Consider the following 18247-nt stretch of genomic DNA (forward strand, 5'->3'; position numbering starts at 1 on the left):
CATATGGACCTTTGTGCTGAATAGGAGCAGATTGATAATTACCATCAAAATGGGAGAAACAGCAGCTGCAAGTGATGAGTGATTTGCCTAGAGATTGTAGCTCACCGGAGTGAATGCTATGGTCTTTTCCTAGGAAAATGTCAGTGGACATATGGCAGGAAACAAACTTAATATCATACATATGTTGACTAGCTTCCATTATCTAGGCTGAGTTAGGCAGGTGACTCAACTAGTAAGGAGACCAGTGGTAAAGGGCAGTAAGGTGTGTAATAGGCAGTAAAGTACACTGCGCAGATTTTTTGTCCTGTTCATTTTATTTCCACCCAACAAACAGAGGTAAAAATTCCACCTTACTTATCAATAGTCTAGGCAAAAGTGAGGACAGCAGATGCAGATCAGAGTCCAGATTAGAGTGGTGCTGGAAAAGCACAGCAGGTCAGGCAGCATCCGAGGAGCAGGAAAATCGACGTTTCCTGGCATCCTGTCTCCCTGATGTAGAGACCATATCTGAGGGCAAATGCAAACAAAAGGCTTAGTCATTATTTCCTTATTCATTTGTAAAAACTACCAGGCATTCCTTTTGAATCCTGACGGAGGGCTTTTGCCCAAAACGTCGATTTTCAATTATTTAGCCAATTCTGTTTGTTTAAGAAAACATACAGAATATATTTCCATCTGGCACTTAGCAGCCTGTCACTAATGATGACCTAATAACCATGTGTTAGATCATTTTAGCACATTCTGAAGGGCTATACAAACATATAAATGTGGCATTTGAGCAAATTCTCCTAATCTCTGCATCTGGTCAGGATCTGAATGGTATGCTCTCTCATTACAGATTCACTGACCATTAGAAATATTGACTATTCCCTCGGCGTTACCATTTCACTGATGTCAAGAATCCTTCCAATTTCATTAGAATATGTGAAAACTTAAAACAGGCATAAATTGGCATAAATCAATGTAATGTATCTGTGCGAAAGGAGACACTGATCCCATGTCAGCATATTTCTTCTCTGCACCTCAAAATTTATCATTCCTCGCATATAACCCTTATTCATGCACATAAATGATTCAGGAACTTGCAATCAGTGAACCTTTTCAAATTTTCATGTGATTTATATCATAAAATGCATTAAAATAAAATTTTAAAAGAGCAGTGCAGATCTTACTGAGGATAATTATTTTTGAAAAGAACTTGAAAAAAAAAACTGTAATTAAAGATCAACCCCAGAAACGACATTTTGAAAATCTGATTGAGAGATCCTGGACAAACTGACATAATCGCAGAACCATTGGTTTTTGCGGGTGAGGGTAACAGTCAGTTTTGAGGGTGGAGATTTGCTCACCTGGCGGGTTTGAGAGATCAGACAAAAATATTCTGGGATGTTGGACATATTGCAAATATGAGTGAAACTCAATGATACTTCAGATTCAATCACTGAAGTCATATAATTTTTTTATTACATGCCGATCTTACTTGCCTGTCTGAGGGCAGGGTTCAAAAGTTTGGCACTGGAAAAGCACAGCAAGTCAGGCAGCATCCAATGGGCAGGAGATTCAATGTTTCCCGCACAAGGCTTCCATCAGGAAAGGGCAGGGGGCCCAAAGGGGCTGAGAGATAAATAGGAGGGTGGGAGTGAGGGGAAAAATAGCTGGGAAGGCAATAGGTAGGTTCAGGTAAGGGGTGATAGGGATAGGTTGGAGGGGAAGGTGGAGCGGATAGGTGGGAAGGAAGATAGACAGGTAGAACAGTTCAAGAGGGAGATACAGAGTTGGAGGGTTGGATGTGGTTTAAGTTGAGGGAAGGGAGAAGAGGAAACTGGTGAAGCTGATGTTGATGGCATGTGATTGGAGAGTCCCAAGGCGGAAGATGAGGCATTCTTCCTCCAAGTGTTGGGTGGCTTGGATTTGTCAATGGATGAAGCCCAGGACTTGCATGTCCTTGGCGGAGTGGGAGGGGGAGTTGAAGTGGTCGATTACGAGGCAGTGGGGTTGTTTGATGCATGTGTCATAGAGTTGTAGAGTCATAGAAATGTACAGCATGGAAACAGACCCTTTGGTCTAACCCATCCATGCCAACCAGATATCCCAACCCAATCTAGTCCCACCTGCCAGCACCCGGCCCATATACCTCCAAACCCTTCCTATTCATATACCCATCCAAATGTCTCTTAAATGTTGCAATTCCCACAAGTTGGCATTCTGTCTCCCTGATGTAGAGGAGACCACATCTGAGAGCAAATGCAAACAAAAAGCTTGGTCGTTATTTCCTTATTCATTTGGAAAAACTACTAGGCATTGCTTTTGAACATCCTCTTAACTTTTCTCTGTTGTTATGAATAAACAAAAGTACCAACAAACAGACACATACAAATTCAAGGTGGGACAGACCACTAACACCTTATCCAAGATGCACTGATGATGTCACCTAGTGAGGCAACAAAATATTTGCACACTGTCCCAGGGAACAAATTCACAGCTTCAGCCACAATCCAAGCGATAGATCTTCTCAAGAACTCTATAAACAGTTATTCTTCAACACTAAAGGGTATAATATGAGGCTCTTCCTTCTGTATACTTGCCACGATGTTGAAATGCTTACTATAGCAGAATGTGGAGTAACTGGGTACAATTATCTGACTGCAATCTCTGACCATTGTAATAAAAATAACTATGATATTCAACTTTCATAATTTGTCTTTAGCGCTTGAGACTTTCATGGACAAAAGCAGGATTTTAGAAGGACTTAAAATGGCTGCGGTGATCACCAATGGAACCTAGGAAAGCCATATGGAATGTTAAAATGTAGCTGCATCAGAATTACTATGATAATGAAGGAGCACTGAAACTCAGTGAGGCACTAAGAAATTTGTGACTGTTGTTTTCCTCACACTGGCATGCTCATTTCAAATATTAAGAGATGAAAGTGATCAAATTGGAAAACATAATGGAGCTAGACTTTGAATGTATAAATAAGCCATGTTTCAGTGATTTACATGGAGCAGCAAAACAGAGAGAAAGCAACACGATCTGACAACAACAAGGATACTGTCTCTTCCTCTCTTAATCACAGAAACAAATGCTAGTGAAGAAGCAATTTGGACAAAACACAGTTCGCCAAGAAATCAAGGCTATCTGCAAGCTTTACTCTCTCCTGAGGAGAAAGGACAACAGCCAAACTGTTATAACTCAGGTTTCACTCTTACAATTCAGGGACTCCAACATTTTAAACTGCAACCATCTGTGCCTTCTTACCTGTGTAGATACCCCCTCCAAAACCCCCGCTCTCCTTTATATATTTATCACCTGTGTTGTATATATGTTAGATGTTTGGCTTTCTTGTTTCCGTTGAAATCAATGGGTAATAAAACTCCATTCTCTTTCAGTCAAGGAGAACTTAGAATTGGTTCCTTACCTTTTGCGATCTGGTTAATTAAGTTTTAATTGAAGTGTGACAGATGCATGTTAAAAATAAATTAAAATATTTGCTGTGACTGACCAAGAGGGGAGCCATTCGCTCCCCCTCACCTGCCTGTCACAATAATTTGCATAGCCTAACATTTCAGATTTATTTTTGTATTGTTTGCCTCTGTTTGTCAAACAGCAGATATCATGTGCTTATCTTAATCAATTGTAAGAACTTAGTTGTCCTTTTTTTATAGTTTAAACTGATCGTCTAAATTCTTCTGCTCTACCATTCTTTAGTAGGGTCAGGATCACATTTTCTTTTCGTTCATCCTATGTTCATTTTTCCTCATCTGTGTGGATTCAATAAAATCAATTCTATTTTAGTTTTATGCTGTTCTAGTTCTTTTGTGCCTCAAACATTTATTATTGTTCTGATTTCTTTGTGGGAACTATATTTTGTCTCCTAGAAGTCTGTGCCAGGCATTATCCATACAAGTTTTCAAACTCTCTGTAAACTCTCTGACGGTCTTTCCTTATTAGACCACGTGAATGAGTTGATCTGAGTCAGCATCTAAACAAATGACCTGTAAATGGTTTTGCTCATATAAATCTTCATTGTTTGGTATCACATTTTTAAAGCTAACTGTTTTTTTTTAAAACAAAGTTCCTGTACATAATTGTTCGTTTTGAACATTATTATTGTACTCATCAGATGGTCCATAATTCACTGCAACATTGCAGGAATCTATTCCTGTACAACGCAGGAGCAAGTGCAATAAGGCATCTATGCCATTTTTGGCATCTTAATTAGAAGATGGATTTGAATGTCTTCTATATCGAAGTGAAATCCTTTTGTAATCCCTTCACTCGTAGACTTTGTTTACTCTTACATTCAGGTTAATTTTAGCAGCTTTTCATTCATATGAACTGCAGTTTTTTTTTTAATCATCCACTCCTGAATATTGCAGTGTTTTGTGCAAATGCCTCTGCTGTAAATTTTCTGATTGCACCATTTGAGTCAATGGTAGACTAAATGACATCAATGGTAATGGGAAGCCACAAAACCTAAGTATAGTTACTGTTCTAGTCTTCCTGTTTAGTACAATCAGATCATGATTAGCAGGCACCTGGATTATAAGACAGTAACAATTTTCACAGATTCAGATGACACCATAACAAAACGCCCTGAGAGGAAGTAATGAATTACTAATGAAATCACTCCCAGTTATTAACTCTTCTTTTAGAATATAATGTATATTTGTATGATCCTAGCCTATCCTGATATTATATTTTGTTATTTTTCTCCTGTCAGTGCACATTGCAGTTATCCATTGACGCTCAGGTACTGATGTGCAATGACATGTTTACAGATCAAGTATGATACAATCACCTGGGCTTTTTCTATAGTAGCTCCTGAGAAATAAGATAGCAATTCCATTTGATATACCACTGTTAGGTTTGGGGATTGATAGTTTAGGATCAGTGTCAGGTGGAATGTGCTATTTGTGAAATACATCAGTATCTGAGGCCAATACTAAGTGAGACCTAAACTCTTAGAAATCCAGTTAAACCTCAGCTCTATGAAAGGGCAAATTTGAGGGATTGCCCTGTGTTTCATAAATTGACTAGTTCCTGCTGTGTGAGAGAGTCTACAAACAGCCGAGTGCATTAGGAGTTAATTACATGATATTTTTGTGATATATACAAGTGCGTTATTGCTCAGAGAGGGGAGTGGGCTGTTGTGGTGTGGGATTGCAGTCATGACCTGGAAGCATCATTCATTGATTGGTGGTTCCTCGCAGATGAGGATAACTCCATTCCACCCTCAGCATGAGTCTGTACTTGGCTGCACAGACTGATGGGGCCACCACAGGCTCTGTTACATAGTTGGGGGTTGCAGGAAGGAGTGGGTGGGGTGTTGGTGTGGCAACACGCTCCTTTCACTGTTATTGCCCAGCGTCTACTCTTCCCCCAATGGCATGTCTCGGGGGCTCAACACCTTCCCGGATGCTGCTCCTCCACTTTGTACGGTCTTGGGACATGACTCCCAGGTGTCTGTGGGAATGCTGCACATTGTCAGTGAGGTCCTGAAGGTATCCCTGAAGTGCTTCCTCTGTCCACCTGGGGCTCACCTGCCATCTTGAAACTGGGAGTAGAGCACCTGCCTGGGAAGTCTCGTGTTGGTTTCCTGAAGGTTTACCTGGAAGTATAACTTTATAAGCACAGTACTGTTCTACAACAATGTTATGGTCCTGCACATCCGTTTCAGTAAATCAATAGAGTTACAAGATAAACTATCGGAGGTCACTACATTTTTTTGTTGCCAGGTGATAGCAAATCAGCAGCTGTTTTGCTCTCAGCCCAATTCTTATTTCCACTGAAGTCAATGTAAAAGCCGTAAAACCAGACAGCCCGTTCACGGTCCCCTGTTTTCTGCCTAGCAATAAAACTTAAAAAGTCTCTTGTTGTGACAAACAGAATCAGATTGAAGAGCTCTCATTACACAAACTAACATTCTCAAATTAGCAAATATGGCACAATTACTCTACTCATGGTGTTGGTCTCAGATGTTTCATCTGTTCACCTCATGCCCTATTGTGGGACGGAGCACAGAGCCATAAAACCCCAGGTTCAATTCCTACTTTCTGTTGAGTTAATTAATCTTAGCCAGAGTGGCAGCAAGAACCCGATAATTGGCCTCATTGCTTCAAACTAGACTGAGAAGATGCAGCCAGTATGTCTGCTCCTGATCCCTAAAGATCTCTGCTACACCACTCTCCCCCTTCGAGACACCCCTTCAAGCTTGCTTCTTTGGATGAACTATTAGCCACCTATCTTACTCTGCTGCCACTTTAAGTAGTTCAGTGTCATATTTTGTTTGATAACACTCCTGCAAAGAGCCTTGGGATATTTTCAATGTTGGTACAGTTACTGTGGAAGTTATGACTCTTAAAATGCATTATATTATGTAAGGACAAAATACGCTAGGCTCTGCTGACCTTCACAATCAGCTTGTTCACCAATACAGCCGGTGTTGGCTCGCACATGAAGGAATAGCCACTTGGGCAGGACGGTAGAAAGTAGTTAGAATCTGACCGACAGTGCTCTAGTTGGAGTCAATTCTATCAGATGATGTGGAAGGAAGAGGGGCAAATTGGCAATGGGAAAGTACATTGAATTCCACAGAATGGTTTCAAATCTGAGTCTTTGCATTTACTGACTTTGTAGAATCCTCTCAACCAGTGGGTGAGAAGTTTGAGTGTAGGGAAATTTCAATATCTGATCCAGGGGATCCAAAACTTTATTCTTACTCAACTTTTGTATATACATAGGATTCTGGATCAGTGATGCTGGAAGAGCACAGCAATTCAGGCAGCATCCAACGAGCAGCGAAATCGACGTTTCGGGCAAAAGCCCTTCATCAGGAATAAAGGCTTTTGCCCGAAACGTCGATTTCGCTGCTCGTTGGATGCTGCCTGAACTGCTGTGCTCTTCCAGCACCACTAATCCAGAATCTGGTTTCCAGCATCTGCAGTCATTGTTTTTACCTCTATATACATGGGATGTCTACCCCCCCCCAGGCTCCTCAATTCCAGGAAAGGCCCAGTGCTGGTTACTGAGGTGCTTGAGAGGCACTTAACACATGCAGACTTACCCAGCCGAGGCAAAGCAGGTTCCTCAGTATTTCTCCTGCTGCAGGCAAGATCCTGACACCTCCATAAAATCTAGCTACAAGAGTAGAAACACCAGCTGAATTCTGGCACAGCTCAGTCCAGTGGGTGCTGAGGTCAATTCCAGCTGTCCTGAAAAACATTGGCAATTCCGCAAAGCTTGAGAGGTGAAAACTCCTCGGGTACACATGGCCATGAGTAATTGCAGCATTAAAAACAAGGAGAGGATGTTTTCCCAGTCCCCTAGTGATGGGTTTGGAGGTGAGGAGTTGGGAAAGCTTAAAAGAACTAAATCTGTCTCCAGCCTACTCCTATAATGGTGAGCTGCCTTCATGAACCGTGCTGTCCATTTTGTTTGGGTAGACTCACAATGCCATTAAGGAGTAGGCTTCCCGATGCCAACGATATTGAAAGATCAGTGAAATGTTTCCACATCAGTGCTGTGTGGAAACCAGTAGGTGGTGGAGCTACCTTCAAGATGGAAGTGGTTGTGTGTTTGGAAGGTTCAGTCTAAGGAGCTTTGTGCATTTCTGCAGTGCATCTTGAAGACTTAGAAATGCAGGTGTTGGACTGGGGTGTACAAAGTTAAAAATCACACAACACCAGGTTATAGTCCAACAGGTTTAATTGAAAGCATTAGCTTTCAGAGCACTGCTCTTTTGTCAGGTGGTTGTGGAGTACACAATTGGAAGACACAGAATTTATAGCAAAAACATACAGTGTGATGTAACTGAAATTATACATTGAAAAATACTCTGAGTGTTTGTTAAGTCTCTCATCTGTTAGAATGACCATGTTAGTTTCACTTCTTTCATATGAAAATCACAAAACTTTTTTTAAAGGTTACGTTCTCAGGTTAGCTTTAACAATTGGTGTTAGCCCAGATAATGTGTTGAAGGTGTTAGCCCCCTGTGTGCTGTTGTCTGTGCCATAATGTTTAGACAGATTCTAATGTGAAAAATGAGTTATCAGAGTCTTACATGGATTCATGCAGTTTTTGAGCAAAGTACAATGTAACTCTGCAAGTACAAATTCACCCCACAAACATATACGTGTATGTGTGCATGTGGGTTTGTGTGTGAGTGTGTGTTCGGGGAGGGGGTTTGTAATTGTCTATGAGAGAGTGTATATGTGAGTGTGTGAGTGTAAAGTGGTCTAAGTCTGTTAGAGGGTACATGTGGGAGTGTGGGAGTGTGTGTGCCTGTAGGAGTGTGTGTGAGTGCCTGTGTGCATGTCTGTGTGTATATAGGAGTGCCTGTGTGTGTGCATGTGTGTATGTGTGTGTCTGGGGTGGTGGTTTTGAATATCTGTGAGAGAGAGTGTATATGTGTGTGTGAATGTGAGTGTAAAGGGGTCTAAGTCTGTGAAAGTGTGCATGCTTGAGTGTGGGAGTGTGTGAGTGTATGCGTGCGTGTCTGTGTATAGGTGTGCCCGTGCATGTGTCTGGGGTGGGGGTTGTGAGTGTCAGTGAGAGAGAGAGTATATGTGTGTGTGCGTGTAAAGTGGTCTACGTGTGTGTGTGTGTGTGTGTGTGTGTGTGTGTGTGTGTGTGTGTGTGTGTGTGTGTGTGTGTGTGTGTGTGTATGTGTGTGTTTTTAAGGTCTGAAGTCGAATGTCCTGAACCGCTGAAGTATTTTCCAACTGGGAGGGAACACTCCTCACTGTTGATTGTTGTGCAGTGCCTATTCATCCGTTGCCATAGTCGCAGCTCGGTATCACCAATGTACCATGCGTCAGGGCATCCTTGCCTGCAGCGCATGAGATAGACAACATTGTCTGAGTCACATGAGTATATGCCACATACATGGTGGGAGGTGTCCCCACGTGTAATGGTGGTATCCATGTCCACACTCTGACAAGTTTTGCAGCACCTACCATGACAGGGTCGTATGGAGTTGCCCTGAAAGCCAGACAGTTTGCTATGAACAATGATCTGTTTGATGTTTAGTGGTTGTTTAAAGGCGAGCACTAGAGGTTTGGGGAAGGTCTTGGCAAGGTGCACACCCTCATTAATAATGTGTTGCAGGCCATGAAGAACATGGCGTAGTTTGTCAGCCCCTGGGAAGTACTGAACAATGAAGGGTACCCTGTCGGTTGCAGCACGTGTCGGTCTCCTGAGGAAGTCATTATGGTTCCTTGCTGTGGTACGTCGGAACTGGCGGTTGATGAGTTGAGCATCGTATCCCATTCTTATGAGGGCATCCTTGAGTATTTCCAAGTTCCCGTTAGGTTCTTCCTCATCTCAACTGAGATATCTCAACTGTCCATAGGGGATGGCTGTTTTAATATGTTTTGGGTGGAAGCTGGAGAAGTGTAGCATTGTGAGGTTGTCTGTGGGTTTGCAGTAGAGTGTGGTGCCCCTCCTTGATGGAGGTGTATGTATCCAAGAATGAGACAGATAGTTGAGAGTAGTCCATGGTGAGTTAGATGGTGGAATGAAATTTGTTGATATCACTATATAGTTTTATCAGTGACAGCTCGCCATGGGTCCAGAGGAAGAAAATGTTGTCAATGTACCTGGTGTATAACATTGGTTGGAAGTCTTGCATAGAGAAGAAGTCTGTTCGAACCTGTGTATGAAGATGTTGGCATGTTGCAGTGCAAATTTGGTCCCCATGGCTGTTCCATGAGTCTGGATGAAGAACTGGTTGTTAAAGGTGAAGACGTTGTGATTGAGGATAAACCGGATGAGTTGTAGGACAGTATTTGGAGATTGGCAGTTGTTGGTGTTGAGTACTGAGGCTATTGCTGCGATGCTGTCATCGTGGGGGATGCTGGTGTAGAGTGCTGAAATGTCCATTGTGATTAGGAATGTTCCCAGTTTGATTGGTCTGTGGGTGCTGAGTTACTGTAAGAAATCCGTAGTGTTGCGGCAGAAGCTGGGATCCCTTGTACAATGAGTTTCAAGATGCCTGAGAGGTTCTCACACATTTTCCCATTGCCTGATACGGTGGGTCATCCTGGTGTGTTGGCTTTGTGTACCTTTGGAAGGCAGTAGAAGTCACCTATACATGAAGTATGTGGGATGAGGGCACGTAGGGAACTCTGAAGGACTGGATCCAAAGTCCTGATTGATGTGTTTAGTTCATGGGTATGCTCTTTGGTCAGATCAGTGGAAGTTGCCTGTAGTGTTCCTGGCTGTTCAGTTGTCGGTACACCTCTCTTCAGTAATCTGTTCTACTCTGAATGACGATGGCTCCTCCTTTATCTGCTGGTTTGATGACAATGTTGTGATTGGTTTTGAGAGGATAGATAGTGTTGCATTGTGAATGGGTGATGTTTTGCTCTACCTTGTGGGTACGGCTGATGAACCTGGCATTTATATATTTTCTGACGGTTTGAGCATACATGACAAGCCCAGGGCAGCTGCCCTCCGGTGCGATCCAAGTTGACTCCTTCTTTGGTAGCTTCTCTATGGATCCCTGTGATGACTATTCCAGTTCATCAGTGGGCTCGTTGGGATCATTGCTAGCACCTTGAAAGAATTTTCAGCATCTCATTTGTCTGATGAGCTCCTCCCTGACTGCTGCAGGTGGCAGGTACTCATGTGTCTCAGCCAATGTTGTCTATCACATACGCTCACGCAAGGATGCCCTGAGGCATGGTACATTGGGGAAACCAAGCAGTGACTATGCAACGGATGAATGGGTACCGCACAACAATCAACAAACAGGAGTGTTCTCTCCCATTTGGAGAATACTTCAGTGGTTCAGGACATTCAACCTTAGACCTTCAGGTGACCATCCTCCAAGGCTGACTTCGGGACAGGCAGCAGAGGAAAGTGGCCGAGTAGAGACTGATAGCTAAGTTCGGTACCCACAGGGTGGGCCTCAACTGGGACCTTGGGTTCATGTCACACTACAGGTGACCACCATTGCACTATAAACACACACAGATACACGCATGCACACAAACACACACACATACACACGCACACAGGCACTCCTATACACATACATACACACAGACACACCTATACACAAAAATGCACACAGACACTCACACAAACTCCTACAGACACTCACACTCCCACACTCACACATGCACCCTCTCACAGACTTAGACCACTTTACATTCACATGCACACACATATATACTTGCTCTCACAGACACTCACAACCCACCACCCCAGACACACACACACACATTTACTCCTATAGACATACACACTCCTACACTCTCACATGCATCCTCTCACAGACTTAGACCACTTTACATTCACAGACACTCACAACCCCCACCCTAGACATATATATACACACACACACACACACACACACACACACACACACACACACACACACACAGACACTCACACAAACAAATAGAAACCCACATGCACATATACGCATCTACATTTGTGGGGTGAATTTGTATTTGCAGAGTTACATTGTACTTTGCTCAAAACTGTGTGAATCCATGTAAGACTCTGTTAACTCATTTTTTAAATTAGAATCAGTCTAAACATTATGGCACTGCCAACAGCACACAGGGGGCTAACACCTTCAACACATTATCTGGGCTGACGCCAATTGTTAAAGCTAACCTGAGAATGTAACTTTTAAAATAAGTTTTGTGATTTACATATGAAAGAAGTGAAACTAACCTGGTCATTCTAACAGATGAGAGACTTAACAAACACTCAGAGTATTTTTCAATGTATAATTTCAGTTACATCACACTGTAAACTTTTGCTATAAATTCTGTCTCACAATTGTGTACTCCACAACCACCTGATGAAAGAACAGCGCTCTGAAAGCCAGTGTTTCTAATTAAACCTGTTGGACTATAAGCTGGTGTTGTGTGATTTTTAACTAGGTGGATGGAGGTACTGATAAAGGTGATAGGTCGGAGAAGAGAATGGAACGGATTGGTGGGAAGGAAGATTGGCAGGTAGGACAGGTCATAAGGATGGTGCTGAGCTGGCAGGTTGGAACTGGGGTAAGGTGGAGGTAGGGGAAATGAGGAAACTGGTGAAGTCAGTAGTTTGCACATTTCCCCTCCCCCCACCTTACCCCATTTCCAACCTGCCAGCTCAGCACTAATCTCATGACCTGTCCTACCTGCCAATCTTCCTTTCCACCTATCCACTCTACCCTCCTCTCCACCTATCACCTTTATCCCCACCTCCACCCACCTATTACACTCTTAGCTACGTTCTCCCCAGCGCCACCCCTCTCTCCCATTTATCCCTTCACCCCAGAGGCCCCCAGCCTCATTCCAGATGGACGGCTCCTGCCCGAAATGTCGATTTTCCTGCTCCTCAGATGTTGCCTAACCTGCTGCGATTTTCCAGCACCACTCTAACCTTGATTGTTTCCAGACTGTCTGACTGTCTGATTCTGCTGATGCTGCTGAACCTGCTGAATAGTTCCATCACTTGCGGTTTTCATTTTTGTGCTTTTAGATTAGCAGTGCAGTTTTGCATTAGACTTTGGTATACGGCAAAGGCTTGAGCTTGCAGAAAATAAACAGTATAAAATCACATGCTCCTGTGATAGGTTACCTGTGGGCACCAGCTGGTATTCCTGGTGGATGCACTGTGGCTCCCATTTATTGCATTGCTTCACAATCCAATAACACATATCTTAGATACAGTTGGTTGAAGTCACTGGCCTAATAAAACAGGTACTGTGCATAATAACCTAAATGAACAATACAAATCTCTTACCCAGGGCTCTGTTTAATAATGCTGCCTTTCTACTGTAATGAACCCTGTGTCACCAGCTGTACCTGACATCCAATCCTATCCTTGGTGTATTGCATCATACTGATGTAATGTCTAGCGAGACAAACATCTTGTGCATTAGTCCCATTACAGAGCGTGGTAGATTATCATCTCGCTGACACTCTTACACAGAACTGAATGCTCCAGTAAATTCAGAGATGATGTATTTAATTATATGTTCGTACTTGCCTCATATCATAAATGGAAATATTATTCTTACAGGATTAACATGATGTGCAGCGTACTTCTTTAAGTGGCCCCAAATCCAATATTTAATAATTATATATCAATGATATCCTGAAATATGTTTTTTTAAACATTTTTAATTAGCTTCTATAGCAAGGTAATTGTTGAGTAACGAATGAGTACACCACAAATGGTATTCAGTTTTCAATTAGTCAAAGGCAACATTTGTGCTGCTTCTGTTGTAACTGGTGTATCAAGAGGTCAAATCTTAAGAAAAGTAAACATTCAGATTCCCTCTACATAGAATAAATACTGTCTCTAAGTGGCTAATGTTTATATATATCTCCATCACTGTCAGAGCTATATTTGTAGGAGAAGCAAAATTCTTGCAGAAAACATCCTGCTCTCTGAAAATATTTTTAAACAACCAGAAGGTGGTCTAAGTATTTTGGGCCTTTCCTCCAGAATCCTGCACATCATATTCTGCATGATTTAGCCTTTATCTCTGTGCATTAGTTAGGTCAGGAGTGCACCCCTAGTTAGTGATTGGACAGTAACCCAAGTCCTGATGAAGGGCTTATGCCCGAAACGTCGAATTTCCTATTCCTTGGATGCTGCCTAACCTGCTGTGCTTTAACCAGCAACACATTTTCAACTGTGATCTCCAGCATCTGCAGACCTCACTTTTTACCCGGACAGTAACCCAAGTCCATTACACAGGCAGGTTTCCATTACTTTAAAATTTTGTGACTCTGATTCATGCTAAGTCAGAGTAGATACTTTTCAACAATATGCTTTCTTCATAAAATTTATAAAAATACATTATGTGACTGTTCAAAGTTGACATAAGTACAAACTTCCATCCATTTCTTCCAAATCTGTATCTTAACACATGTAAAATTAATTTCATACCAAAAACATATCAGAGAAGAGTTTTCTACCATCATAGAATCTTACAGTGAAGAAAGAGGCTGTTTGGCCAATTGAGTCTACACCAACTCTCTGAAGAGCATCCCACCTAGAACTAGCACCTGACCCTATATCCGTAACCCCACATTTACCATGGCTAATCCACCTAATCTGTAGATGTTTGGACTGAGAATTTTTCTAAGTTTCAGTCCACAGTATTACATGGTTTGAAAGACCCCAGAGTACACCCATTCCCCATTCTACAACTGTGGCAGCTGTTGCAACCTTAAGTGAGTCCCTAAATTCACCTGCACCTCCACACACATTATTTATTGCATCCGCTGCACCCGATGTGGCCTCCTCTATATTGGGGAGACAGGCCGCCTACCTGTGGAACGTTTCAGAGAACACCTCTGGGACACCCGGACCAACCAACCCAATCACTCCGTGGCTCAACACTTCATCTCCCCCTCCTACTCCACCAAGGACATGCAGGTCCTTGGACTCCTCCATTGCCAGACCATAGCAACACGATGGTTGGAGGAAGAGCCTCATCTTCCCCCTAGGAACCCTCCAACCACAAGGGATGAACTCGGATTTCTCCAGTTTCCTCATTTCCCCTCCCCCCACCTTGTCTCAGTCAAATCCCTCGAACCCAGCACCGCCTTCCTAACCTGCAATCTTCTTCCTGACCTCTCCGCCCCCACCCCACTCCGGCCTATCAACTTCACCTTGACCTCCTTCCACCTATCGCATCTCCAACGCCTCTCTCCCAAGTCCCTCCTCCCTACCTTTTATCTTAGCCTGCTGGACACACTTTCCTCATTTCTGAAGTAGGGCTTATGCGTTGATTCTCCTGTTCCTTGGGTACTGCCTGACCTGCTGCGCTTTTCCAGCAACACATTTTCAGCTCTGATCTCCAGCATCTGCAGTCCTCCCTTTCTCCTCAACACATCATCCTGGGCTTTCGAATGTGGCAGTCTGCAACATTCAGTCATGGTCAATACTTTGCCCTGAGAGGCCAACCCACTTCAGGCAGACCAGAGAATGTCTTTCACCAATTTGTAGGTCTTACAGCCACAGTTGATGTTTATCTTGGTGTGCAGTCCTGGAAATAGCCCAGTCAGCACCAATCACAGATCCACTTGGATGAACTTTGGCAAAAATCACTGCATCTCTTCCCAGTCATTCTGGGCAAAGGCACATTTCAGAAGGAGGTGGGCTAATGATCTTCTCTCTTCTACAGACAGCTCAAATGCGACATTCACAGACAGGGGGGCTGTGGGAATGCACTAAGAATTTGATGGACAGGAACCTTCTCACCACGAGCCACACTACATTTTGGTGCTTGCTTGAAAAGTCAGAGGAGTTGAAAAATAACTTATTCCTTTAAGTGACCTGCAGATATTGTCCTCAACTGCTATCTGCCAGAAAAATGTTTAAAGAATTGCTCCACATGGTAAGCACAGTCAAACAAATTGGTGATTTCTGCTTTGCATTTTTTGAATATGACGTATAACAAGTTCCCAGCATACCCCGAGTTATTAACTATGTTTTCCTGAATATTTCGAGAGTGGCAATCGCTGTCATATTACTGCTATTGAACCTCGTTTCTACCCAGTATTCATTCTCCACACGTCTGCACTTAATTCTGATATTGGAGGGCTCAGAAATACCCAGTATATGTTTAGTCCAGCTGAATTTTCATGGTGTAGGCATTCTGGTGGTAGGTAAGCCTCATTGTTTATTTGGAGCAGTGATTGTAATAGACTGGTAACCTCATCACTAACACATTGAGTAAATGTTAGACACTGAAACAGCATGTTAGGCAAGTGGGTAAGGGAAAGAGGTAAGTGGGCAAGGGACAGGGCAGGTAGCAGGGCAGAATGGGTAGAGTGGTAGATAGGGTGGCAGGTTGTGAGCATGGATGAATAAGTGGGGAGTGGTCAAATTGGGTTGGAGGGAGACAAGTTGGGTGAATTCTGGAACCGTGAGAGTCTGGAGCCAATGTGTCAGTTGTGTACTGACCCAGGATTTACAGTAGGTTCTCATCTTCTAACTTTTTCTTGGTAACTATTCAGTTAGGTCAGTCAGAACCATCCAAAGTGTCTGACCCAAAGCCAGACACCAAATAATTTTCCATCAAACGTTTTCAACCTCTAGGCAATTGCTACATCATCCATGTATGAGGACTTCTGAAGTGGTTACGTCCTGCCACATCATTCAGGGTAATGCCAGTGTGCAATTGTCTGGAGAACAGAAGATTCAGTCTGTTATGAAGTTATGTTATCTGCAAGGTCCTTTGAGCCCTATGCATTTAAAATGATTACGCCTTTGACTCAAAATTCTGGAGCTTGATTGAATTCATTCCCTCCATGTGGCTGGTAAACTAATTGACTGACAGATTGATCCTTTTCACATGATTCCAATGAATGTTGCATCGAGGGGTATACATTCACATGATAATTCTTTCTAGATGAACAATATATCCATATAAGAGGAGAGGGTGGCTCAGGTTAAGCAGAGAAAGCAAGAAAATGTGATCCTCCTGAACAGAGTTAAAATCAGGACCCAATTCTATTTGCCAATATCCTGTTTCCTATTGGATTTCATTTGGTCGGCCCAAATGAGGTTGAATGTAGAATGCAAGATTGCATGGAAAATACGCAAGAATATTAAATAGCAGGAAGACATTATGTCAAACTTGGAGACATAAAGAAAGAAACCACTCAAGTAGCAGCGCTTACTTGGAACAATGATTTAAGTGAACCTCATGACCATTCAGTGAAAGCAACAACAAAGATTGTGGGCCTCTGGTAATCTGGAGTCTGAAATCTCTTAAGTACTCATGGTTTATCTGGTTTGCATAAACTTCATCAATAAATAATTATTCTGCTACAGAAAATATGGAGCCAGGATGCCTGAGGCTACCATTTGTAAAGACAATTTTAACAATGTAAACTTATGTCTGAAACTGCTGATGGAGGTCATGGCATTCACTTAGGGAAAAAAAATGAAACAGTGGGTCTGTGTTAGATGCTGAGGAGGAATTGTGTCGATGCGACAAGGTTATTATTGTGCTATATGACATTATTAGCAAGTAGGTTACTGTGTTCAGATGAATTTTGTTTTGTATAGGATTTTAGGAAGGTTGTGTTTCTACAGGTAAATGGCATAATTAAAGTAACAGAGAAAACTCTTGCAAATGCTTTTATTGCTAATATTGACTGTAACTCACTTAACTAAATATACCAACTTGTTTACTTTTCACTTAAATAAACTGTTGAGCATTCACCAAGTCAACTGTTTGTGCAATGTCGCTTGCAGTCATACTACCATGAATATAATCGACCAACAGACCACTTCAGCGTACAGCCGTATACACTGAATTAAGTGTTTCGAAGTGAAAATCGAATTAAGATTGTGAAAGGACCAGGCAGAAATGAAGTTTTTTTTTGCAGAGTGTTGTTAGAATTTGAACTGCACTGCCCAAAAAAAGGGTTAGATGGAAGTAGATTCCAAAAGAAATTGGAAATACTTAACAGGGAAACAGTTGAAGGCAATAGAGCGAGGGCAAGGGACTGAGACACAATTAGACTGTTTCTTTAACAAACTGCAGAGTCAATGAGCTGAATGGCTTCCTTGCATTCTCTATGATTGAGAATTGTTGGTTAGAATTTAGTCGTAATTTATAAATGCTTCTTAGGTTTGTCTGATGTTCCTTTTACTGGTGTTTCAAAAGTCCCATGTATCTTTTATTGTAAATGGCTTAAATGAATTGATAATAAACCCTCCTCCATAGCCTTGAGGAGCAAAATAGGATCTGGAGAGAGGTTGAACAGGGAACATGTCATTAACCCACCATATACATGCCCCTTCCCTTTCATTGCAATGTTTATTTTGACTTATGTACATCCTACTTCAGTGGAAATACAGGATAATTAACAGATTTTAAATCAGTTCTCATGGTGCAGTTGGCAGCTTTATATCATAGAATCCTGATTGTGCAGAAAAAGGCTGTTCAGCCCATCATGTCTGCATCAGCTGTCCCACACAAACCCAGCCCCCGACTACATCTCTGTAACCTTGCATTTTTAATTGCTAATCCATCTAAGCCTGCACATCCCTGAACACTATGGGCAATTTAGCATGGCCAATTCACCGAACTGGCACATCTTTACACTGTGGGAGGAAACTGGCAGAAACCCACACAGATGCAGGGAGAATGTACAAACTCCACACAGACAGTCACCCAAGGCTGGAATTCAAATCTGGATCCCTGGCGCTGCAAGATAGCAATGCTAACCACTGAGCCACCATGCTGTTGAAGCATGGGTTTCTG

General features: G+C 42.4%; 1 long non-coding RNA gene across 1 annotated transcript; it reads right to left on the bottom strand.

The window, feature by feature from the left end:
* Nucleotides 1–329: 329 nt before the first annotated feature.
* On the bottom strand, nucleotides 330–12685 carry LOC132807697 (uncharacterized). The gene is made up of 3 exons (XR_009641981.1): nucleotides 12589–12685; nucleotides 7067–7214; nucleotides 330–507 (listed from the first exon to the last, which is right to left on the bottom strand). It is a non-coding gene; the product is annotated as an uncharacterized LOC132807697 (long non-coding RNA).
* Nucleotides 12686–18247: the final 5562 nt, after the last annotated feature.

The sequence above is a fragment of the Hemiscyllium ocellatum genome, chromosome 3 (genome assembly GCF_020745735.1).
Source record: "Hemiscyllium ocellatum isolate sHemOce1 chromosome 3, sHemOce1.pat.X.cur, whole genome shotgun sequence".
In the NCBI taxonomy this organism is placed as follows: domain Eukaryota; kingdom Metazoa; phylum Chordata; class Chondrichthyes; order Orectolobiformes; family Hemiscylliidae; genus Hemiscyllium; species Hemiscyllium ocellatum.